The following is a 27,407-nucleotide window of genomic DNA, read 5'->3' as shown; positions in this document are numbered from 1 at the left end:
CTACTCAGCCTGGAATGGCTAGGTGCTCTTATTGTAGCTAGACATAGTAAATATATCTTGACACACCTTGACATAGAAGAGAGCCAAGTTAAACTTTGGAGAAGATATAGAGTTCGACTAAACAGGGGATGTGGAAAAGAGTTTAACTGAACCTACCCAGTGGAACTATTATAGAGGAAATGGAAATCCTGCAGGTGATGCTACAAGAGAGCTTAGTATCAGCAAGCTGAGAGAAATTTTACTGTGATGGACTACTCCAATGTTGCTCAAGACAAGAAAAATTACTTGGAAAAACCAATGAAATCCATGCTGTAAGAGGACTTGTCTGCTGTGAAAACGGCAAGCCTGACAAGTTCTGGAAACCAAGTATTTTTAAAGTAATTTTAAAGTAATTTTGATTATAAAGATTTAACTTTTAAGTGTCATTTCAAGTATTAAAGATTGCTCCAAACCTCTGATTTAAAAAAAACTTTTTTTTTAAAACTTAATTTACCTGCATTTTAACCAGATTTTCATATTTAGTTTTACTTTTGACTTCACCTACAATTTCATTCTGGTTTTCAAGATTTATTTAAATTTAAAAGTAGTAGAAAATGGGTCAAATTTAATAACTGTTTACTGTTGATTTTCTTTAGTTTCCAGCTGCTGTAGGTCCATCTATTAGAAGCAGTTTGCTTTAGTGATATAGAGAAAAATTAAGAGAAACCTGTTTCACCTTCAAGGTTTTCTTGTATTTAGGGATGTTAAGCTTTGTGTGTGTTTTATCTTATTTTATTTTGGTCTGTTGGTTCCTCTCAGTAATCTGCTGTAGCTACACGTAGACTGAATGTAACAAAAAGCAACACACAAAGTATCAAAACTGATGTTAGGAGATTTATCTTATTAATGAAATTGGAAAAAGCCAAACTATCTCTTTAAAGTCTATTCTAAAGTTTGCAGCATTAAAGCTATTAATGATAAGAAATATTTCTCACTTGACAGATTTATTTAAATTTAAACGTGGACATGCCAAAACAAACAAAAATGCAATATCTACCTCTAGAAAATGTTAGTAATACATGCTAATAATAATTTACTGACATGGATAAAAACTGAATGCACTAGAAAGGTTTAGACTAGTGAAAAGGTTAGATTTGAAAACAAACTAAAGTAAAATTAAAACACATGAGAAATATCTTTGTCAGTTTGATTGAATTTGTTAACACAACAGAAGACTTTAGTGCATGTTTGAGACATGTCTGTACGTCATAAAGGCTTAAAAATACCACTACTGTCATAACAAGCGCTGAGACTGTTAATCATGAAACTAATAACAACTAAACAAAAATCAACATTTGAAACAATATATTTTAAACCTTTAAAACTGTAAATGCTAAAAGCCCCTCTTCAAATGAAGCTGGACTAAAACACTAAAACACTAAAAAAGTAGTAATAGGGTAATAGTACTGCGCTACTATTAGTAGTTATAGCAGCACAGTAGCATATATATATATATATATATATATATATATATATAGATAGATAGATAGATAGATAGATAGATAGATAGATAGATTAACAAACTTTATTTTTCTGTTTAAACACAAATATCCCATTTGCCCTAGTGTGTCTGAGTGGCATACATGAAGACTGTAACATAAGACTTTGGTTGTTCCCACAATAACGGACATTAATGAAAGGTAAGTAGATAATTAAACTAATTAAGCTAAGCCATCTGAACATCTGGATAAAGCTACAAGTGATTCTAAAACCTTTTAAATGGTTCAGAATGTTTTTTGTACCGGTTTTGTAAACTTATAACTGATACTCACATTACTGTGCTTTTAAACAGCAAATGTGTAGGCAGGTGCTCTGACTTGCAAGCCTTTGAACCTGGATATGCAGTATGTTCCTTTCACTTCCTGTTTGATTAAGTTATGCACCAAAACTACTTGATTCTCAGTATTGCCAAGAATACTGACAAATGTACAGGGTACGCCAGAAGTGACAATATTTAATTCATACAATAATTATCACATAAATATAACATTATTTACATTACTTCATTTTTAACAGTGTAGTAAATATAAACACTTTCCCTCAGAGTTTCTCACAGTGCTTATTTCAACATGTTACTATGTGAAACAGACTTTTATTTATAAGTGCAGTGACTTGGAAGACAGACAGAACTTGACAGTATCTTTCTACTATTCATTTCTTCTTATTTCATTATTATTGGCTTTATTTATATAGTTATTCATCTTGCCTTTCTTATTTTTTCATTCTCTTTCACAAATTTTTACCTCTGGGCTTACTAAAACTGTGCACACCTACAAACACTCCCTCAAGCACATTATCAGATACACTTATTCTGTTCAATAAGTGTTGTTTTTGTCCTGTTTTTGCATATAAAGCAAAAAAAAATAAATCATTTCATGACTGAGTATTTTCATTAACTATTAATTTAAAACTCTTTTTTAAAATAATTTTTGGGGCAGAGTGCCTTCATGATGTAACTGATGACTGTGTAACTGGACAGCTCTGCAGCTCCACCCATCTACCTTATCAACCTCCTGCAGAACTCTGATGTTTGCTCTCTGTGACTTGACACCCCACCTCATCGCAGAGAACTTCTGCCCAGAAATTATCACACACCAAATGCTCAGTGGTTACATCATGCAGATGTATCGTCTCTGTCTAGCTTTCAGTCGAATGCTCAGCCATTTCTGTGTAGCTGGACGGGACAATGATGTCCTGGTGGTTCCCCACCATCCCTCCTAAGCTGTTTATCACCCATCCCCACTAATGTAAACCGCCCATCTGTTTTAAACAAAACACATAAAAACACACATAGTCATTTCCCACTGTGCCAGACCCTGAAAGAAGAGATTGCTGGGTATTCTGGTGGCAAGCAAATCCACTCCAGATGTGAACAAATTGTCCCCCTTACTAATTGCTATTGTGCTTGCTGATGCTGATTTTGGATCTCTTTGGTTTGTGTAGATGGGTGTGTGAGTGCTTGCCACAATACGTTAAGTTTAGAGGTGCATGTGTACTTACAGAGGAGCTTGAGCGTGCGTCTATATGAAGCTGACGGTGTTAAAGTAATAGCTGTGAAGTAAAGCGTGCTAAAGGAAGGAGGTAAATCAAGATGACACTGCAAGATCAGTTGGAGAACAGAACACTGGTATACCCTGCCATAAACAGAGCCACATGTTTCTTCCCAGAGCCTGATGAAGGCTTTATTTAAGGGAGCCCATTGCTTTCTTCTGTCCTGTCATCAGAACTTCTCAAAGGAAACTTCTGGCTTCCTCGTCCCTCACAGTGCATCTAATCAGGACTGATTAGGTGTGTGGTAGCCAGAAACATGCAGGGGAGTGGTGGCTGCTGCTGTGCATGTGAGGGCTTTTCCTGCATGGTCTACAGGGCTGAGAAAAAGACAGAGGAATCAGAGGATGTCATGTTGTGGCATTTCATAGGTTAGTAAAAATTGCTCCACAGATGTAAATAACAGCCCACCACGCAACAACTGCAATCAACCTGACTGCGGTTGCAGCAAACCACACTGTAATCCAAATAAACAAACAAAGGCATAATGAAAGAAATCTCACTGTTTATGCCAGGAAATTGCCTCACCTCATCCATCTTCAGACCTTCTGTTTCTCTATCATCTATTCTTGTCCAGTTTCTGTTTGCTTTATAGGATCCTAACAGAAGAAGCTGCAGGGGGAAAAACAACCAAAGCGGTTACATCAGATCCCACCAAAGGCAGCGTGGTCAGCTGAATTTAGTCATACATTAGTCGTACCACAGGTAAAATCTGTAATGTATAATCTTTGTGAAAGTACAACTGATGGTAGCAAAATATACAGCTGATGTCAAAGAAAGTCCTACAGCCCAGTCTGCAAAAAGTTCACAAACACAGAATGCAGTTAATCTGTTAATTTTGTATATAATGAAAATAAATGTGCAAAGACGACGCAAACTGCTTATGAGAAATATCCTTTTTTATTTTGACGCCAGAAACACATTTCAGAAAAAGCTACAACAGTGGCATGGTGTGTTGCCTCATTTTTGTTTTTGGGTTGTCTTTTTGTTTCAATACAGTGGTGTGCTGTCACCTGACAACAAGATGGTTCCTGATTCAAACCCTTGTTGGTGCTCTTATGAGTGCAGGCGCTCACTGTGCCTACATGAGGTTTCCTCCTGTTAGTCTGACACATGCTCGTTAGAGACGTTGCTGATTCTGAATTGGCCGTGAATGTGAAGCTGAGAAAATGCTTATATGTGTGTTTAGTTAAAATGTCATCTGAAGCGTTTTGCTCAGTAAGACTGCAAATGTACTAAAAAATACAAGTGCATTACTTTGTTAGGGTTTTTCTGGGGTCTTTTAATGTTACTACACATGGTGAAGTCTACCAGCTGTTCATGTTTTACATCGAGATGTTGTTCTTTAATTGTTAAACTATTTGCTTATGAGATTTTTTTGTGTAATGAACCTTTGCTACTTTTAACTTAAAGAAGACCCAACCTCTTTAGGACATTCTTTTTCTACCAAATCACATGTTAATAACCTGTTTGAATATCCTAGTGGTTATTAAGTAACCTATAGGTTCTTGAAGTGATCTTTAAAGCATCAGTTTTCCTGGGTTTTCACCACCTTTTTTAAAATCCTTTTTGCTGGAATTAAATCCAAAATTAACATTTTTTCCTAAATTTTATATATTTAAAGATTCAGTTTGATTTAATGTTTATTTACATTTTTAAACAGATCAATTTTTTAAGACACCTGCTCCTTAAGTGGTTAAAGTAAAGAAAATAGGGCCCTCTTAAAATGGCACTAATTAGTTTTAAGTCACAAGTGCTTGAACTCCAGCTGAAGTGCCTAATTCCCACAAATATTTATCAGACTAAGGCAATTTTAATTAACAGCCTGGTTGGAAAATCCTTGAATATTCTGAGAATATTACCTAGAGTGTAGTATTTGTAGTTTTTGGGAGATAAAAAATTCTCACAACTTCCCTACCTCATGACCAGCGGCCCTTGGCCTTTGAGGGTTTAAATTGTCCAAAAATGGAAGATTTTCCTAGTTTTTTACATTCAAAGCATTAAAACCATTATTATATCCACAGATAATTTCTACAACTGTAGCATCAGGTTAAAGAGAATTCTTCATTAAACAAACTTTAATGAAGAATTATGTACTTTCTTTTGGCATTCAAAAGAAAGTACATAATTTCATCCAAAGTACATACTTGTCATTGCTTTTGGACAGTTTCAAATTGTTACACTTGGTATTCAGAGATTAATTCATGGAACGTCTAGGCTTAATTTAAGAATAAAAATGTCCAATATGAATAGAAAAAAATGGGTATAAAAATGCAATTATTTCCTTCCTTATGTTATTTATAACTTCCTTATTTGTCTATTTTTAAATCTGAGCTTTCTATGTTTGTCTGAATATTTTATTAGTATCAGTTGCTTAATTGTTTTAATAATGAAAAAATCTTTAAAATAATTATACAAATGTGGTTTTATTGAATATGCGTTTGTTCTATTAATTGTTGTGAGAAATTTTAATTCCTACAGATCTTGTGTTGACAGACCTGCTTTTATTTGTCTAACAGTTAAATATTTAACTCCCCCCCCCCCCCCCAAATAAAAGTCTGCTTGAATACAAAAAACCGACCTGACTCTTTAAAGTAAACTTTGAAAAACAAAAAACAAAACAAACAAACGAACAGAAAACAAAACATCTCAACACTATTCGTGTTTAAAGAGGTTTTTAGCCTGTCTGTTTTACATAAACGAGTCTGCGACGTCAGGTACAGATATCCGGTCCGATCCAGTGGAGTAACATTTAGGTCCGAGACAACAACTTACAATATAGGCTTATTATAAGCAGCTTCTTCTTTAAAAAACGGGGGAAAAAAGTGGTTCGGGAAACAAAAAGCATCATCATCGTCATCATCATTTCCGCAAGCTCTTTCCAGCACACCGTTGTAGTAGGTACGTCTATTGTAGTTGTGCAGCACAGCAGCCCCGAACAACAAACACTTTCTGCCCCGCTCCCCTTTATTGAACAAGCCGAAAGGCTTTTGATGCTTTCATGTTCTGTCGGAAATTTTTCAATTTAGACTAATTGCCCATGAAAATCCGAATAACAGGATAAGTGCATTCTGCATGGTGATGTATTTTTTATTTTAATTGTTCACTGGCCAGTCAGCACCTAAATGCAAGATTTTGAATCATGTGTTTCTGTTTAATAAAAGCATTTTGCACTTCAACATGATGCAAAGGCTTCGGAATAAGTTGAATCATTTATGCAATTCAAAAATTACACAAATATATGTATTGATCTTTAAAAACACTATTTTATTTTTTTGTATGAAAATAGAACATAAGAACTTAAATGCCGCATTATTGAAGACACCCCTTCTCATTTCACTCACTCCGGCGCTGTGCACAAACACGTTCACCCTGCGGGCTCGGCGGTGGGACCGTTGGCAGCCTGTGGAGGGGCTGGGAAGTGGTGCCGGAGAGGCAGTTAGGGTGATGAGGAAACGAGTTGATGTGCCCTGGAAGTAATTCTTTCACCCTTCTCCCCTCCCCCTTCCCCAAAGGACACACAAGATGGGAGAGAGAGCAACGGGACCACCACCACCACCACCAACCACCGGTAGCCTTCAGCACGTGGGGACCCGGGGTGATCATCCACATTCCAGCTTGTGGGCTGGAACTCCTACTCGTTATCTGGCGCCATGTTTTCACTTTCTGATACCTTTAAAAAGCACCTTAATTATACCAGCACATTAATTTCAATAAAGTGGTTTTGTATTTTTTTTATAACGCATTTAAGGGTAAAAATGTTTTTCAAGTTGAATCCACCCCCCCACCCCCCCCCCCAATTATAAATAACAATAGCGAAATGATGATGAAGTGGCGTTATGAGAAATCTTATGTTCTTGATGGTTCTTAAAACGCAGACTCCCATTGTAGCTAAATATTGACGTAGTTATTCCAGCAAAAAGGCTGAAATAAACAAATACTACATTTAATAAACAGAAAATTCTTTTTTTTTTTTTAAAATTATCAGTGGTTTCCTCATTATTGTTGAGCTTCTTAAAAAAAACAAGATAAATAAAAATAAGAAAAAGCAAAGCATCGAACAAGTGCATTCATAGCTTAACAACTAAGCCCTCCCCTCTTTACTCAAGTCTGGGCACAGCCTGCATTTTAGACATTGTAGAAGCTTCTGTTTTCAAACATCTTTCTAATTGTTTTAAAGGTTTTCTTGTTTAAAATCAATGCGCAGAGTGAAGATAAGCTGCAGGTGTTATAACTGAAACTAGTACTGCTAACTGGGAGGACTGGCTGCAAGCTGCTGAAAAACCAGTAAAGCTGTCGCTGGTTAGAAAAAAAAAGTTTGTGAAAGTGGCCTGACGTCACACTCCCATAATGCTTACCGCCCCATAACTCCGCTGCAGCCTGAGGAGAGCCAGACACACTCTCAGGCCCCGAATATAGAAAAATTATTGGGAAAAATCGGAAAAAATATCCAAGCAACAGATCGGGAGGAGAAAAGAGCGTGGAGCGGTGGCGTGGGCTCTCCCACAGCGGGTTTTTGGTCCGGTCCGGGATGGGAGGCTACCGGGAGTCCTTGTGAAATTGACTAATGCGATGCTGGAAACTTTCTGGTGGGTAAACTGCTCGTTTTTTTCCTCTAAGCGCTCATATTGTGGCTTCACGTCCTCCCGTCTGCATGTGTGCCTTTGCTACAACTTTCCGAGCCTCGTATCAGCCCTCAGTTGTCTCTAAGTGACACTTGAATTGTTGTGAACGTGTTGTTACCGTCGCACGATCGGACTTTGCGCTATTTTTTCTTTAGTGGCACCGTGTAAGAAGCCTGGGTATTTAATTTATAATTACGCGATCGTCTCTTCTGCCTCGTCTTCTTCCTCAGTTTTTTTTAAACGTTTTCTTGTTTTTGCTCGATGATTATGTTGCAAACGCAATCTGTAAAGTTGTTCCACACGGCGCACTTTGTGCAGCGGCCCCTCGCTGTTGACGTTTGATGTAGTTTTGCAAGTTTTCGGCGATCTTGTGATTTTTAAGCAATTTTCGAACATTCATCAAGTGTGCAGTGCCGCTGCACGGGAGAGGGAGGTCGAGAGAACGTCCTGTTGCGTGTGTTTGTTGACCAGAGGGGAAAAAACAAATTTGCTGAAACGTGCACGGATGTTTATGCCCATCACAGATTCTTTAAATAAGTTTTGCGACCGATATTCAGTCGCCCTCCTTGAACCTTGAAGCCATTGTTGCTGTCTGAATCGAGCCGTCCACTAGGTTGTGGTTTATGTCACAGTTCGGATGTTTTGCTGGGAGAGTGTGCGCTTTTCCTTGAAAGAGGGGGGTAAATAACAACCAAGACCCTGCCAAAGAGCCGGGGTGGTTGGGGTCACAGTGTGGGGGTTCAGTTTGTGCACTTGTTTCTGATTTGGCTGCACGCTTTTTACGTATTTACTGTCATTCAGGAGGGAGGAAATGAGCACAAACAACGGTGGAAGTAACCCTAAAGTAGTCAGCTTTGCAGAGGACTGAACAGAAAGCTGTTTCTCCTATTGGGAGATTGTTGCATTCTGGTGTTTTTCATTTGCATTTCATATTGTTATTGCAGCAATATTACATTTCAAGATTAGCAAACTTTTTCCCTGTTCTGCATAAAGCATGAACTCTGGCTGAACTTTGGGATATTTAAGTTGTTTTCATGACATCACTTATAAACTATAAGCAGACATCCTGTGATTGTACAGGAAAGTGCACATCCACAGTGGGAGATTCCACTACACGCATACACGGTTTTCCATTACCAAGTTATCCATCGTCATTTGAGCACACTAAAAATGACAATATGGAAGTACATCGGCCAACATAAGTATCAGCTGTTGATATATCTGTGTATTGTTGTTGTTTTCCATCATTTGTAGCAGCGTGGAAATGTTCAAAGATACTGTGAGGAAAGGAAAGTACTTTAGGACAGTTAACAAGAACAGAAATGTGGACATTTGTGTCAGCATCTGCTGTTGGCTAGATTGTTATTTTAAACATAGAAATCATTCCAGACATTGATGATCAATGTAACCTAAAAGCAAAAAAACAACAACCAAAAGATCAACTTACTTCCACAAACATAAAGGCTCAAAAATGATTGATTGATTTTTCAGTTAATGTAGGATAAATACCACATGACGTGTCACATTCGTTTTTAGAAGCTATTAGCCATTTTGCGAGTTATTAAGAAAATACATACACTACATATTAGACATGCATAGGTTGTGAAACTCTAGACTGATGCTGATGTTTAAATTAGCAATTCGATTGATAGCTGATATTTTTTCAGTATTTTTATTTTGTTTCTGTTGTTATTTTTGCGACACAAAGTAATCTTATTTGAAAACAAAGCTAATCTCTGTTAGTCTTTCAGCTTTTTATTACACAATATTTGTGCATCTAGTGAGTACAAAAATGATGTGCAATTAAAGATAAATATCAGCGACTGATATCGATAAATCTTGCCTTGTTATCCTGCTGATTTGTGTAGAAAATGATGTGATGAGTCACTTAGTAAGATGTCAATTCATTTATTTTACTGGGATCAATAAAGTTTTCGAACTGAAGATAACTTCTGCCTAATGGTTCAAGGTCAAATTCATATTTTGCTTGCTACTAAATCCACAAACACAATTTCAGTGCATGCAGCTATAAATCAAGTCAAACATTTTGTTATAGTTCATATGAATAATGTGATATAGCTGGACTACCAGTCAGAAAAGTCATACTCACATTTCAGGTATAAAAGGTAGCTAAAAAGGCTAAATTCAGATCAGCATGTAATGAACTTTAGGTAGGTTTTTCCCTTCAACTTCACGCCTACATGTCTGAGCCAAGCATGTACCATCAAGGCCTCCAGCTACATAATAAGGAAATGGAAGTGAGGTTGTCACGAGACAATGCCTTTGCTGGTCGCTCTGCAAGTTGAGACCCATGTGTTGATGTTTGCTGCTCTCTCACTACAAGCGTTCGGCTGACGATGGATCCGCCCCATGGAGCATTAGCCAGATTTCAATTCTCACACGTGGAGCGTTGAAGAAGATGACTGCTTTATTTTTTTACATGCAGTGACATGATATATGAAAACAAAGGTATTTGAATATAATAGTATTTTCCCCCACAAATTCACAGAAGCTCACGCTAATTCCCATCAGTATGTGTGTTTTCAGAATGATTATGTGTACTCTAAAGCACAAAAAACCCTCAAGAAACTCCAAGACTCCAGTACTCCTACTTTATATTTTTTCCTCAGACATAACCATCTAATGATTCATGTTATTCTGCTGCCTGAGCTTTCAGATCTGCTCTGTTCAGTTGAGCACAGTCTTTGCTTGAGTCCACTGAGCCAGCTTCTTCTCATTAACTTCCATGCATTGCCTTACATTACTTCCATGCCCTGTGGTCGAGAGGCAGCACGTTTCATGTTTGCCTTTATGATTGAGCGAACGTGGGTGCCTGTGAGAGCACACACACTTGCCTGTTTGGAAGATGTGTGTGTGTGCAAGTGTGCGTCTGCGCTCCATTTTAGTGTGTGTGAGTGAGAGATTGCTGTTTTTTGAGTCCAAGGGAGGTCTTCTCTTCTGAAAATCCCCCTCACAATTCCTTGCACCTCTTCGGGCAGCAGCGGTGGTGGCAGCAGAGGTGGTGGCGGCAGCGACGGCGGTGGCAGCAGCAGCAACAGCAGGCTGATTACCATGAGAAAAGAGCATCAGTTGGGTTAATGGGAGGGACAGCCCTCTGAGGGGACAAATGGTAGTTAATAACCAGGGAAGAATCGGAAAAGCTCTGATCCCTTGCTTTGTACTTTTTCACCTTCTAGAGGCACGGATGGGATGGGGTTGGAGGGGGTGGGTGAGGGAGAAAGGGACACTGGGTTCATGGTAGAATGGATGCTGCTTGCTGACAGGCTGTAGGAAAACTGTACTATGTGTTACTTTCTCAGGAGTGGCACTGGGAACCTGAGAACTGCAACAGAATACAGGGCATTGCCAGAGCTGTTAAGTGTGTGCATGTGTAAACACTGGGCAGCGTCCGTACAAGAGTGTGTGGACGTAAGTACATTTGGTGTCATGGGATCAATGTACAGGTTTTTACTGAAAACAAGTAATACTTTACACATTATTTGATACTTTTCCTAAAAGTAATGCAATTTGTTTCTTAATGACCTGCCGGAGAATGTAATTCGTTACCCTATTTGATACATTACTTTTGTGTTACTCTGTAAAATGACCTTAAACACATTATCGTATAATTATCTATATAAACCATAGGCTATTATTATAATCCATATCTTTTAGTTTTAAAATTGAGATCAAAGAGGCTTCACAGTGATGCAACTGCAGAAACACGAACAGGTAGAAATGAAGGCTACAATGGTGCAAGCCTGACTGCTCATCACTGTTTTTGTTACCTGTTGAAAATCAAGCTCTGGCTGCAGGACTAGAGTCAGCAAGCCCTCAGCTTTAAAATAATTCTGGGCTCTTGGCTAGCTTTCTGTTAGTATGCTGTCTGTGCAGATGTTTGCAAAGAGTCCACCTTGTGTTAGCACAGTGCGGTTGTATTTGTCTTGATACAGTTTGCATTTCACCATCGTGCTTTTGTCCTTTTATGGAATAAAAGTAAAATTAATGTCCATATTTCTACTGCCTAAAAGCTCCACACCACATTTTTCCTCTTTTCTTCATATAGACAGAAATCAGCTAATAGTAGGGCAAGTGCACAGGAAAAAAGAAAACATGTTAACTTGATGCTTTTTTCTTTCTGTCTGCCTGGTGTGCAAACAACTAAAGAATCTTTGTAAAACAATGTCACAACATAATTGTAACTAACATGTCACTGTGTTACTGAAAAATTTAATGTGATTACAGAAACACATTACACTGAACACTGCATGGGACTAGCAGGTAAACAGATATTTCATTTAATTTATTTGCAATATGTGAGGCTTCACACATTAGCTGCTCCGCTTTCAGGCTATTGTGTGAGAGAGGGCTGAGAGCTGTATGTTGGGTGTGAAAGCAGAAAGAAGTTATGAATTCTGAGAAAGACTGAACAAGGGAGCAAGAAATAGAAAAGCAAAAGGATAAATCTGTAGCTCAGAATGTGGGTCTGATATTGAGTGGTAATGTGGTCAAAGAAAAAAAAAAAAAATCAGCAGTAATTTGTTTTTCCTACCAAGAGCTACAAACTGCCATACTACTAAATGTTATGAAATACTTATAAATGTCAAGACTGGAAAAAATACTGGCTAATACTTTGATTAAAATAAGTGAATATTTTCAAAAGCTTAATTTTATTCTTGATGATTTTCACTGGTTTTAATCACAATTTTTTCCAGTATTAGACTGTATTTATTTTATTTAGGAAAATTGGGTGTGCAACTTCTTTATTACCGTTATTATGAAATTAGTAATTTTTTTTGCTAAATTAATAAAAGCAGCTTTGTAGAATCCAAAAAGTTTAGCTTTATTGTCCCATGAAGCCTGACAATCAAGTCTAACTTGTAGTCTGAAGTCCAAGTATTACATACTCAATGGCTACATCTGAAACTAATAAATATATGTACAATATATAATAGTATATGCATTTCTGGATGTGTATACTAAATATTTTTCTACGTGTGTGTGTGTGTGTGTGTGTGTACACATATTTTACAAATTAAATAGAGTAAACAATAAATAAAATATATAAAATTACAAATCAGAGGTTTGTTGGATGGAATTGTTTTGCTTTAGTTTTGCTGTATAGATAGCAATGTGATGGCTAGCCTACCATAGCTAATACCATAGCTAATGTATACCAATGCTAATGTCAGGTAACATTACCAAAGTTTGAATACATAGAACAAGGAAAATATTACTGAAACTTTTTGCTGACTTTTTGTTCGTGTGCATCATAATCATAACATTATCGTTATAATAACAATACCAGTGGAACTGCTGCTTTAGCTAAATGTGGCTGGTAACTGGTGGGTAATATTAGCTAAAGTTGACTGACCTTACTATTAAGTCTGTATGCTGAGTTTATGACTTTTTAGTGTGGAAGATTATTAATTAATTAATTTGACCAGATATTCTTAACACCATGTATATGGACAGAACCCATGTTGAAGTCATATATAATTTAGATGGTTTTTACTAAGTTCACATGATGTTAAAGGCTAAGAAGTAAGCTAGTAGGTTTAGGCATTGGGGACTAATATTGCTGGGTGCATAAATATGTCCCAAACAGCAATCTTTATCCCAATTTTTACTAAATACAACTCTATGTACATTTACAACATTTAGCCTGGCAGCTATGACAGAGAGAAAAAGATGTTTTGCTGTATAATACACTGATTGAAAACAGGCATACAAATGAGTGGAGGAGCTTACATAGGCACATAAAGTCTCACATATGCACAGATATTTACAAGACTAATTAAAGTAAAAAACAAACAAACCCAAAACCCAACAACAACAAAAGAACCCTCACATTGTCATTTTTACTATGCATAGGCACAAAGTTAATAATACAGGCACACATGCTCTCATTTACTCACTCTTGCAGAGGTTTTTCAGACCCAGGCACATTCTGATGGGTGCTGCAGTATGCTAGTCAGAAATAGTATGAGGATGCGAGATGCTTGAACCACATACTGCCACTTTTCCTCATGGATCTTTTTCTAGGAAGAACAGGGCAGCTGTGGCTTTTCAGAACCTAGATTCATCCATCAAAAAGCACCCATGGTTTACACCACACAAAACACACACATACACACCCTCTTTCCTCTCCCTCATTTACCTCTAGTCCTTCCCCCTTTCTCCAATTCCATACATCCTCATTTCTTTCCATCCTCTCTCTTTTGCTTTTTATTGTTCTTGCTTTTCTTTTTTTCAAAGAGTTTGTCCACCTTTTCCCCCTCTCTTTTGCCCTTCATCCATCCTTCTCTCACAGACTGAGTTTACAGCCCCAGGCCACTTCCGCCAGGCTGTCTGCAACAGATTTATTAATAGGCTCGTCTCTCTCCAGTAAACACAGCATTGGTTTAGGGGGTCGTCTCTCAGGCACTGATAGACTTGTACTTAACCTTAGGCACTGACCGACTCGAGAATAGTAGAAGGCCTGTTGGTTCCAAGGATGATCCACTGCAGACCAAGTAAAAGAGGGGAACAGTTGGAAATAAACACAAGTATGAAATAGTTTGCAGTGAAAGACTGAAAAATTTACATCTGGTCAGGTGGAGTTTGGTAGGTGAAAGGACAAAGGAGCAGAAGGGGGATGAAATGTAAAAAATGTCATGCGATTTTACTACAGGCAATACAGCTCACACCTCACCCTGTTCATCTACTATTGATTTATGCCACCACATGACAACAACAGATGGAGATTTCCCATTTGTCATGGACTTATGTTAAATATTGTTGGAAACAGTTGGTCCATCTTAACTGATCATTCACTATGCCCAAACCCCCTTTAGTTAAGGTCAATTCATGGTTTCTGTAAACTCAAAACAGACTTGAACAAGCTTCTGTGCATATACCACTGGGGGTTCATGGACACATTCCTACCTAGAAAACTTGATGCTGACCTCTTGACACCAAGAAAGGAGCTGTTTTTTTTTTTGTTTTTTTTTAAATCGTTTTTGTGTTAGTAACATAAAAAAGTAAAGAGAACCTAGAGATTAGAGATTAGGGGAGAGGATGTGAAATGTAAAAGAACAGTCTACTCAGATAATCATGTGAGCATGATGCTATAACCTGGCTTTTACTGTTTCAATGAGTTAGCAAACATCTTGACTGTTAGGTGATATTATCAAATAAATGGTGTGACAAATTTAAAGATAGATACTGAATGGAGAGATTTGTTTTTAAAAGGACAGGACTAACAAACGTTTTTGCATTTTTTTTGATCATAGTTAGTAGTATACAAAGTTGGGACTCTCATTTCTTACAAAAACAACCATTGATATACCTAACAGATTTTAGCTGTCGTTGCTGGTGACCTATTCAGGGTGTACATTGCTTTTAACCCCATGACAGCTCAAGGGCTGCGAGATGCGGCATTAATTCGATACGGGGTGGCTGTAGTGTAGGAGGTGAAGCAGGGTCTACATGTCTGAATGTGTGTGAATGTTAGCTAGAAAGGTACTTAAGGATAGAAAAAAAAATACAAAAGCGCTTATATAGCTTATATAGTGTGTGCTAAATAGTCCATTTAGCACACACAGAGTAAAATGGATGGATTGATGGTAGCTATTTTGTTAACTATCAATCTGTTGGTTGTCTTATAGCTGATGCAGACAGCAATATTGTTTTTTAATGTACTTTTTAAAGTTTCCCGTTTGTGATAGGGATTTTTCTTTTTGGCCAGTGCTAAATTTCTACAATGGATAAACATTAGTGATTGCCATTGGTTGAATTCAAGTCAGGTGATCTGAACTTTGGAAGGTGAGTTTCTACTTATACTAATGGTCGTCCAGTGTATTGGTACATTTCTAAATTAACTCAACTTTCCTGGTAATCTTTTATTATTTGTATTGCTTATCTGGTAAGGTAAACATCAGCATTCTTACCAGCTACGGAGCCATTAAAAGGCATGATAGTAAGGAAATTGCATTTTTCTTGTATTGCACTGAACTGCTAAGTTCCAGTATTACATTACGGCTTTTTAAACTACCCTAAATGTAACAGAGAAGGGGTAGGATTAGACCTCTGCTACAAACTCATAAATTTATGCTGAAGTATAACAAAAAGAGACTTTGACATTCTTATGATTTATCCACGGGTGCCTTACTAGTTTCATACATTTGAAACTAGTTTTAAAAATAACATGAAAAAAAGAAAGCAAATACGCTAAACCAGAAAACTAAAAGCCAGGCACTGTTCTTAAAATAGCAGGAATTTGTGCCAGTCATGATTTACATTACTGAAGAAAGTTTCTGTAATAGGTGAGCAGTAACTTCAATTGGAGTTGCTGAAAAAATGACACCCAGGGTGGATTCAAATCTATTACTAGAAAATTATTATAATTAAACCCATCTCCCTTTGACTAATATGGTCAGGACATACAATTTGGTTTGCTGTTGTAAATTGTAGTTAACTGGGTATGCTACATTTACAGTTTATGTAAATGATTCTGTGAGATTCACTTTGAGCTTTGTAAAATCTAAAAAAAGCCTTTATTTTTATATACATATATTTGAATATATTTTATATATATACGACTCTTAGTACAAGTAGAGCTTCAAAGGCCTGTCAAGCTTTTTTAGGTTTTGCTAAGATATACTTGAACAGTTGTTATTTGGTGAGTTTTTGTCTTCTTTTTTTAAAAACAAAATACAATTGCTTATTTTTTATGACTATACATGTAGCTATTAACCTTTTGGCATTTCTTTTTTTGTTTTTTACCTTAGGAGGTACCATAGGAAGCAAAAAAAAAAAATCAGGTCCAATTTAGGGAAGATAAAATATTTTAGAAGCATCTGCATAAACTGACTGTCCTTCAGAGCAGCACTTTTTTTAAAAAAAAAGAAGAAGAAGAAAGAAAACAAGACAAAAAACAAATTGCTGTTGATTTTAGCTGACATTATCCTTGCAGCTAGTTTCAAAGATGACCTCAGTTGTGCATTTCTGCCATGAAAAACCCCCCCAAAACAGAATACACTCTTTTTATGTTTTTGGTGTCTATGAATTCATTGAAATCATAATTTTTATTTTCATTATCACTGAAATTCATTCTTTCAAGCAAGTGAATAATAGTTCAGTTCATAACATGTTACGACTGTTTAAAACACAAGTTTTTGTGTGTTTTTTTTCTTAATAGTTATTTATATTTTATTAATGACTTTTCTGTTTGAGCATTAACTCTTTTAATTCACTTCACGCACACTTGTCATTGTAAAAGAGCATTTTGGGTGTTTTTCCTTTTAATGAAATGCCTGATGTCTGATTGGCATTTATATAGGTTTCTTGCTAGAGGTTTAGGCTGCAGATGGGGATTATTTTCAGTTCTTGTTTAAAACAACGAAGAAAACGTTTTTGTTTGTACCAGCAGTGCAGAACCCAGATTCATTCAGTGCACTGGCACATAACAAATATTTACATAAGAGAAGCTACAACTAGTGATTTTTAATTATATTATTATTATTTTTCAAATCTGTCAATACAAAATACAAACAATTCTGCAATCTGTTACAGGCTGGTTGTCTGGTGATTGAATTATTATTAAAAGTTTGATGGAACAAACTTTTACAGCCAAACATATTTAATTATTTTTAGGGCTACAAATAGTTGATTAATAACTTTGTCAGTCCTCAAAACATGTTTAAAATGGCACGTTGAGATCATAAAAAGTTACAATATAAATAGTTTCAACTCTAAATATTAAAATTTTTGGAATTTTAATTTTTGCATGTGAAAATTGTAGCCCTTTTCTCTAATTTTTGTATTGTCTAATAATTGTAATCGGGAACAGGTTTTCTAAAAAGAAGAATGTTGTCCAACAACAGGGAACGTAGAACCTTTGAAGTGTTTTTATTCTTTTCTCTTCACTATAATTCTATCCAGATTTTGTTAAATTTCAATATTTTTTTCCGTGAATGTGCCAATAATGTGATGTGTTCGTGATCATCAGCATTCCTAATATCATCTGTTCACGTGCAAAGTTTTCAATCTGAGCCAAAAGTGGAAGTATTGTGGTGCGCTGCTGTGGTGAGCTGTAGCCGAGGACTGCTCCAGTACCGGACCATCTAGCGCGCGCACGCTCACTGAAGTATGTCAGAGAGTTGTTTAGGATCAACACGTGACTCAGAACAGAATTATGCGTATGTGTATTTTACAGTAATATCTGGAATATGGACCTGATGTCGAATGAAATGCAGTCACACACACACTCCTGACTCACACACGCCCTCCCCTTTCTCTTTCGCACACACATTCGGCTACAGTAGTACTGATACATGAGTGCGCCGCTCCTGAGTCATCCTCAGGAAAAAGAGGAATGTAGCCACACTGTCTGATGACACAGTGCTTCTTCTTTTCTCTGAAGTGATTTTAATAATGTTTTTTTTAATAATGGTGGCCTGTGCCACCCACCCTACTCAACAATCCAGTGCTTGCTAAGTATTGCCAGGCAAAACCTTCAGCTCCCTCAGTAGAAGTAAGTTTCTCTGCTGCTTGTGCCAGCTGAAGTGAGTGATGACTTTGAGCATGGAGAAAAAGAGGCGCATCATCAGCTCGTACCTATGCACTTCTGATTTTAAACACTGGGAACATGACTCATGTAGGACTTACTTTCTGCCTGCAAGTACTCAATGTTTATCTGTGCCTCTACAATGTGGTTGCTTTCATTTTACAGTAACTACTTAACCAACAGATTCTCTGTAGTGAATTCATTGGTGGACAAAATACTTGCATTTCTTATTCAAAAATGTGCATCACCACAGTGTAAAACTGCTGTGATGTATAAAGCAAAGTACGCACAAAGTTGAAAAGTATGTGGCGGTGTCACTGAAATATAAATGTATTTGTTTATAAGCTGTACATAAAAGGACGCAGTAGCATCAATATATAGAGATACTGCAGGGGAAATATCTTTAAGGTATCTTTGAGTAAGTATATCATTACATCATGTTATCATCATTACATTGCACCATTAAAAAAAGGTTTGGTAAAGGGGGAGGTGGAAACTGTTATTTCTCTATTAGTATTAGTTTTATATACAACAGATAAGATAAAACAGCACTTTTCACTGAGTTGAATGAACAGCACCAAGGCCCAGTACAAGATAAATAGGTACTATTTTAAACTGTGAATCATGCAAAGCTATTCTTGTAGAGTCCAAGAATAAAAAATATAATGCTCAAAATAATCTGAATAGATCAAGTTTAAGCATGGCCAGATAAACATTTTGCTCTGGGGCAGGAACTCATTTTGGGCCAACTCTGTTTCAGTAAGACAGTGATAATAAAATACTACAAATATAATGCTATAAAATGCCCTTGTATTTGCATTTATTTACTTCATCGTTTGTTCAGTAGAGTAAATTATTACTTCACTTTTTGAAAACGTTAAGTAAATATATGCTCTGTAAAACCCTAAAATTAAACTTGTTTAATGTTTTTTAATAATAGTAGTCCTGTTATTAATGTTAATATGAATAATATTAAAAATAGCTGAAAACCTGATTAGCAAGATAATGCTCTCTATTTTTAAAAGAACGCAAGGAAAAAATACAGAATCTGCATCTAATGTGTTGCTATCAGTACCATGGATTAATTTTTAATAAAACAAAACGTGTGATTTAACCATGTGAACTTAAACCACATGAGACCAAAGGCTACTCTGCTAAGCTACCCTAGCTATTTATAAAAACAATTTTTATACTTCATAAAGTTTGGCTCAATCAGTTGTAACACTAATTAACTCTATACTGCTTGAAAGGAGCAACACATGAAGCTCTTTTCTGACCTTTGTAATGTAGTTAAAATACATCACTCCCTTTTATTAAAATAACAACTATCTAGCTGTATGGTTGAAAATCTTTGTGTTTTACTAGATGGGATAAAAATCTGTTGTGTCTCAATACATGTCCATTTTTTTTAAGGTCGCTCATTAGAAATAGGGTCTCGTGACTGCAGGCTCTGTGTACTACAATGGATCTAAAAGGCTGCTTTAAGGAACCTGGGCATGTTATTAAGTGTCAAACTACTATGAATAAGTTATGAGCAAGGCTTCACTTTAGAGGGGACATATGTGTAATTAAGAACAATTAACATTTGTAGACTTGTAGATTAAGACTTTTAAAGTAGACTGTATTAATGAAGTACTATTAAAGGAGAGCACCAGTTCTAATTGTGCTGCCACATTGCAAGCGCACAGTAAACAATGCATATTAAGATCTTGATTGATATATAACATTGATTTGTAACTTATTGATTGGTGGCATCTTATAGTCCAGAGACATGCATGTTGGGTCACTAGTGAATCTACAGTGGGTGTGGATGTGACAGATAAAGTGCTTACAGTTTACAGGATAAAATGCTGTATGAATTTATGGTTATATGTGATTTATTATCTAAAATGCTTTAAGTGGTTAGTAAGACTAGAAGAGTGGTATATAAGTGTGAGGAGATAACTGTAAGTAATTCAGTTCAATTTTGCTTTTATTTATATAGCACCAAATCACAACAAGAGTCACCTCAAGGCACTTTATATTGTATATTGTAACCCTACAATAATACAAAGAAAACCCCAACAATCAGATGACCTTCTTTGAGCAAGCATTTGGGGACAGTGGGAAGGAAAAACTTCCTTTGAACAGGAAGAAATCTCCAGCAGAACCAGGCTCAGGGAGGGGCGGGCATCTGCCGCGACCGGTTGGGCGTGAGGGAAAGACGTAATTAGGAGGAGGTTGAGATAAACCTTTGTTATTGGACCAGTAGCTGTAGAATGTTGTCACGCAAAGTAATACGCAGGTAAGCCTTGTGGACAGTATGCTCACCTAATAGTGAAACACTTTTTGGCTAAATTATTTGAGCTGGAAAAGAACTCAAAAATTAGAGCAACAAATTCAAAAGTCAAAAGCTTAGAGAATTCAAATATTTAATTACCTGTTATGTAATATTTGTAATATTTTAGTTATAGTTGAAATACCTATAAAAATTATTAAGGATAATAATAATAATAATAGTAATACCAATAATAATAAATAATAGATTATATTTAATTTAATTACTTTAGGCAAACGCGATAATGCAATTGCACATTATTTTAGCGCTTAGGTTTACAGTGTGCCTTAAGACAACCTGTTACCTCATAAAATAAATAGTGATAGTTGAGTTACATTATTTTGAGTCATGTCTTAATAAAAATTGAGGGAACTAAGATCGTCTATAATAATATGTCACTTGGGTATGCCAAAGGAAAATGTTTAAGTTTAGACTTTAGATATTAAGCCAAACAGTTATTGTCATTTGGTGTATTACGGTGCAGATGTGTCCTTCCTCCAGTCTTCATCGCCTGGTAGCTTTTCTGCTTCCTTCACTAACTTGTTTATCAGTCTGCTTACTCCCTTCCTCTCCCCTCGTACCTCTCGCTCTTCACGCTGTGTTTTGATCAGTTGGTGAGCTCCTACCCCCCCCCCCCCCCCCAAACATACTTCCCATTATTTCCTTCAAGTATACTCTTTTGTGCCATTCTCTTTGCCGAGCTTTGAATTTTCCCCCTCTCTGTTCACTCTTTCGCTGTCTCTCCCCCTCCTCCACGACCACTTACCAAATTTAACCCCTCACCCACTTAGATGCATTCCATCAGCTTCATAAACACACACGTGGTACCAAACATGTAATGGTACTTCCTCTGCTGTCCTCCTCTTTTCCTCACATCTCTCCATCTATTCTCTCTCTCTTGCTCTCTCTCTCTCCTCTCAAGGCCTTGGTGAACGACGACAACAACAAGTTGGAAAAATGAAAGTGGGGTGACAACTGCGAGTCCCCTTTCTGCCTCCCCTCCAGGGCCAGTGTGAAGTTTTCAGTTTGATTGAAGGCCTCTTTTCTGTGGTGTGCAGTGTGAAAGCTGTCCTAATTGAATGATAAAGTGCCCCGAGATGGAGTCCACTGAATAGCCAACAATGGCCAGCCTGTGTGTGGTAGAGGGATTTTGGTTCACATCCAGCCTCTGCCTCTCTGCTCCGAGAGGGGGCCTATTATAATACTCTCTGCTGGACTCGGTCACGTGATACTGCCTTGCTCCCTGCTACTCACCCCCTCCTCCCTTTTTGTCCCCCCCCCCCCCCCCCCCCCCCAATCTCATCTCCTCCCTGTTCCAGTGTGGCCTGGCCAATCCGGTCACATCATCGGCCTCTTCTTCACCCTGCTGGTTTGGTTGGATGGTCTCATTTTACCAGCGAGTGAATCTCTTTGTGTGTGTGTGTGTGTGTGTGTGTGTATACTGTACGTATCTATTAACTCAAAATGTCCTCAGGCCTGTGCATCCATCCACTGCTGTCAGGTTACCAGGGTGATATAGAAAAACTCTATGACAAAACAGAAGTGAAAGCAAGCACTAGATTTCAAAGTGACTCATCTTATTGATCTAAGTTGAAACCTTTCAACCACAGAGTGTTTGACAGTTTTAGGGTTGCCAAAAAGTTTGGATATTTCTAAAGACATATAACAAATTTGAGAATGCTGCCCAAAGACTTCTGAATATTCAAGAACGCCAAGTCACTTCCCATATGGAAAAGATATAAATCTTATAAAGTTTGTATCTGTCTTGTGTGGAACTTGTTTGAAAAGCATACAAGAGTGAAAACAGATATAAAATCCCTTGAAAAATTATATAAATGAAACTTGTATGTTTTGGATACTTATTAAAACAATATATGAAAGTAATGAGAAAGTGCCAACTTTCATGAGTAAATCATATAAGCCTTATATGATTCACTATATGAAGTAAGCCAAATCTGATGCAAGTCTTTTATAAGTTTTTTTCTATTTCTTCTCCATATGGGTTGACTTGGGCAGCTTAAAAGTGGATGCTCACAATTTCATTGAGAGAGAATGATGTGCAGTGACACTGGCACCAGCTTCTATTTCGATAGAAAGGACATCTGTGTATCTATTTAGCTAGCTATCTGCATTTACTTTTTTTTGTTTCAACTTTTGTATGACTGTAAGAAATTCATTATGAACAACTTTTCTACAGAATTTCTTGCACAGCCTCTTGATATCAATAGCCTTCAGTCACTGTAGCATTCCAGCCAGACTTTATTCAGACGATGCACTCAATGATCATTACGGATGGACCATAATTCACAGAAAAGGCACAGGATCAGCCTGCTAGATCACTCAGAAACTTGTTAACAATCAAGTAATACATTTACAAATTGTCCGAAATTTAAACAACAAGTACAATACACAAACATACCTGTTCGCCTTCCAGCTAGATGCTAATTTAAAGATGGATGGAAAACAATAAGTTTCTCATTAACCTTTTCTGTGGCAAGCAGTAGCAGTTCGATCTTCCTTCCCGGAAGTTGCCCGTTCCGAATTTCAAAATAAGAGTCTAATCTATATTATAAGGTATAATTTGTTCAGGGATTTAAGTGTTTGAAAAAATATCAAATAAACAAATAATCTGGGTCATTTACAGTCACCACAACCAACCACTTTTTATACACACATTAAAGTTTCACTTGTGGTCTGACTATGCTTCTGTCTATGTAAGAGTTTGTCATAAATCCTTAACTGACTAGCCAGCATGCATTAGTGTCTTATACTACATCTGCTATTTTTTTGGGATTAATTTTTGCCATGAAGTGCTTGTTTTGTGTTCTGTTATGAATAAGTTCATTTAAGTGGTGAAATTTCAACTGTTGCCAAAAGGCCGAGATGGCAGAAAGGTGACCTTTGATCATCAAGATCTGTCTAGAGGAAGTAAAAGACATAAACATTTTCAGTATGTGGACCTATGGAAAGACCCTTGGTTGCCTTCAAGTGCCACTTTTGGTTTTGATTGACTCGACTCTTGATTGACCTGCCAGTTGCAGGTGCTTGATCCATTGCTTACTGCTCCTGTCTCCATTCACAGATTTCATGTAGTCAAGGCTCAAGACTAGAAGTGACTGGCAGATACCCATGCAAGATGGCCAATATAAAAAAAAAAAGCAAACAAACCACCTGTTACTCTGGGCCTGATTCTTGTATAAGAGACCCAGCCACCTCTTTTTTCCATAAATTTATGTATTTTAATTTCAAGGCAATCACTTTTGAAATACATATTTTCAATGTTTGCAAATTCAATAATTACATGTTTGCTAACTAAGTGAAAAAATTTAGATATAGCTGATGGCTAAAATAATCATGGTTGTTGTTTTGTTTCATTCCAGATTACTTACGTGTATTTATGAAACTAAAGTAAAATAGTTGGGCTTCTATTGTCTGTAAGCAGATGTAAATAATTGTTTTAGTCCTTTAGCTTCGTTCACTCCAACTCATTGCAAACTTTGTGGAAAAAGCTTCTTTCGGCACGTTTGCCTGAATTGCAGTTAATTTCCGTGCAGTATGATGGTATGACTATCAGCTCTAAAACTGCTAAGACTTTTATACAACTATTAATAATACTCATTTAAAAGTGATGAATATTTACCTAATAACCTTAAAAAAATGGGATTAAATTCACTACAGCTAAAAGTAAAATCCCATTTGGTCTCATGCAGTTTGTATTTCGGGAAACTAAAAAAATCCTCCTAAGACCCAAACTCTTCCACGGCATGCATTTTTAATTTCTCTTTGATATTTGGGCTGATTGGGACCCCATGAATGTAAAAACAAAGGATTACCAGATTTTATTTATTTTTTTGTTTCTAAGAAAAATGAGAGCCACATCAGGCCCTTGTAGAGAAAAAATGAGTATTTTGGTCTAAATAACCCAAAATCTGATGTCCACATATGTGGACAGGTCCTAGGAGGTTAAAGAACTGTTCCAGCTTTATCATTTTCTCTTTGACTTCCTGTCTACAGATGATGTGAGATTGTGTTGCAGTAAGTGGATTGATTGACATACGCTTGATGGGTGATCACCTTGTATTTGGAAGAAAGTATTATGCCTTCTTCTATAGCTGTCTGGCAATCAGAATTATATTGACACTGTACTGAGATCATAGTTAATGTTATTATGGTGTGATTGTATTTGTTTTCAGTGAGCATTTTTTCATATCAGAGCAAACTCTGTGAACAGAATCACAGTGAGACTGGTCTGGTCACAGACACACACATTTTTTTTGTCTTTTAATTGTAGAATAAGATTTAAAATATACTGGCAGTAATATGGAGATATTATAAGTTTAGTAAATAAACCTTTATAATAAATGGTATGCAGTACAAAATACAATATTTTCATTCATTGGCTGTGCCTACCAATGCCCCTCTCTGGTGACAACGCTGGTGGTCATTAGTTTGTTTAGAAAGTTTGTGGAATTATTAGCAGACTGTCTGTTCTACTTAGAAAACAGACTTCTAACTTGAGTTTAACATAGTCATAAGGATGAATAGGAATGGCACAGTTGGTTACAGAAAGTGAGATGAAAGTGTAAATAAATTTCCAAGTTAGCTGCAATGCCCCACTGTTTTCATCTTTTTAAAAAAAACAGTTTTATGGTACTTCATATCTTGGCTACAAAATGAGGCAAAGCTTTCTGTTTTAGTTATGATTTTTCCACATCCCTATATCTTTGATTTAGCATGTATTTGACCTCTTATGAAGCTCTACTCTTGCTGAAGGAATATATTTTTGTTTCATTTTCTCTTCAGTCAAATCAAAGTCATCACCTAGGGGCATAAGGATTTACTTGATTAATATAATTAATGTAATAAACAGGTGCATGAGAATTGTAGCTGCACATGCACAAAGATAGTGTGAGAGAGAAAATGAGACACTGGGCAGTTTATTTATCTGGATAAGGTAAAGGCCAGAGAGCACTGAATCACAGTTAACTCTATTCACACAAAGCAGTGAATGGGCTGTAGTAATCATTATAATAGGAGAGTTAGCAACTAAAATGATTTCAAGTAATCACATTTCCTGTAGGTCTTTTAAAAAAACAAAAAAAAAAACAGTTTTATTCGTTTTATTTCTACTCTCTTTATTTGGAATTTCTTGTAATCAATAGTCTCGAGACAGCGTAACTATAGCCAATACAATAAAACAATAACAAAAGTAGAGTGAAAGATTATGGGTATGTAACAGATGTAAAATTTGATTATGGAGTTCCTCAGGGTTCTCTGCTGGGACCAGTTCAATTTATATTTGTGCATTAATTAATCAGTAATGTGCATTGACTTTTACTTTCTGTAAAAGCCACTTTTACTTTTACTTCACATTTACTAACAAAACATCAAATATCAACATGCCTCAACTACTTAATTAAAGTAAGAAAGTAAAATTTTATTTGTTTAGCACCTTTCAAGACAGAAATCAGAAAGTGCTTCACAGAAAAGCTAAAACATAAAAACAGAAATCAACCAAAAGCAAGTTAAAAAAGATGGTTTTTTAGCTGTTTTAAATGAAACCACTGAGTCCACAGATCTCAGGCTTAAAGGAAGGGAGTTCCAGAGTCTGGGGGCCACAGTTACAAACGCTCTATCGCCTTTCGTTTTCAGCCTCGTATGTTGGACGACCAGCAAGCCCTGATCACATGACCTCAGGGATCTGCTGGGGATGTACTAGGGTTGCACGATTTTGCATAAAATGAGAATCACGATTTTTTGGCTTAGAATTGAGATCACGATTCTCTCACGATTTTCTTTTCCAGTATAAATATTTATTGCACTTATTAACTGCACATCAACTTCGTAACAGTTGAGACTGAACATAAAAACAATAAATGTCTCACATTTTGTTGTTGCCGCAAAATGTTGTACTGCTTGTAATTCCGTCTCCACCGTTGCTCGACACTGCGTGTATAGAGCAGGTAGTGCAACAATAGAAAAATAGTTGCAGGACGGCACTGTGTAGCATATGTCTAGGGTGTTGATCATTTTCCTAAATCCCTCTTTTTTCACAGTGTTGATGGGAGCCATATCTTTGGTCAGGTGATAAGTGATAGCCTCCGTAATTTCTTTGTGCCTGCGGAAGTTCGATGTGAAGCGCTGTATAAGGTTCCTGTTACTGTCAACTCTGTGGTAAACCCCTGCCCCTCTATGCCTCTGCCATGCTCCCCGGGCCTTTGTGAAAAATTTTCAAGTTATTTTTTGGATAAAGTCGCATCTCTTAAATCTACACTTCCTTTGGTGACCGACCGTTTGCCCACCCCCGATTGTTCCACTACTTTTTGTCAATTTGAACCTGTTTCTCTCTCTGCTCTGAAGCATCTAATTGAGAAACTCAATAATACTAATCTTGTACATGATGCTCTTCCATCCCGTATAGTCAAGGATTGTTTTAGTACAATTGGACCTTGTCTTTTGTCCATATTGAACTCCTCCTTGCTGTCCGGCTACGTACCATCAGCTCTTAAACATGCCATAATCCAACCTGTTCTTAAAAAAAGTAATCTCGATCAAAATGATTATGCCAATTATAGGCCGATTTCCAAACTTCCCTTTGTGGCTAAAATTCTTGAGAAGGTAGTTCTGCTTCAACTTCAGACCTACCTGGATGAGAATAACATTAATGATAAATATCAATCGGCCTTTAAACAACACCATAGCACTGAATCAGCACTGCTTCGAGTTTTTAACGACCTTTTACTAATGGCTGACAATGGACGCCCCTCTGTCCTAGTGCTATTGGATCTTTCATCGGCATTTGACATGGTTGACCATAACATACTATTGG

General features: G+C 36.8%; 1 protein-coding gene and 1 long non-coding RNA gene across 4 annotated transcripts in view; one reads left to right on the top strand and one right to left on the bottom strand.

Annotated features, from left to right (window-relative positions):
• Nucleotides 1–3,195: 3,195 nt before the first annotated feature.
• LOC101484969 (uncharacterized) lies at nt 3,196–6,036 on the bottom strand. Its single transcript, XR_001167236.2, has 3 exons — nt 5,863–6,036; nt 3,616–3,699; nt 3,196–3,407 (listed from the first exon to the last, which is right to left on the bottom strand). It is a non-coding gene; the product is annotated as an uncharacterized LOC101484969 (long non-coding RNA).
• A 1,408-nt stretch (nt 6,037–7,444) lies between these two features.
• plagl2 (pleiomorphic adenoma gene-like 2) overlaps nt 7,445–27,407 on the top strand; it is a 53,824-nt gene continuing 33,861 nt past the window's right edge. For all 3 annotated transcript variants that reach the window (XM_004573435.5, XM_004573434.5, XM_004573433.5), the window contains exon 1: nt 7,445–7,676. The gene's annotated coding sequence lies outside the window, so the exon portion shown is untranslated. The remainder of the gene's footprint in view (nt 7,677–27,407) is intronic.

The sequence above is a fragment of the Maylandia zebra genome, linkage group LG20 (genome assembly GCF_041146795.1).
Source record: "Maylandia zebra isolate NMK-2024a linkage group LG20, Mzebra_GT3a, whole genome shotgun sequence".
NCBI lineage: Eukaryota > Metazoa > Chordata > Actinopteri > Cichliformes > Cichlidae > Maylandia > Maylandia zebra.
The sequence above is the reverse complement of the archived record's forward strand: the minus strand, read 5'-3'. Positions and strand labels throughout refer to the sequence as shown.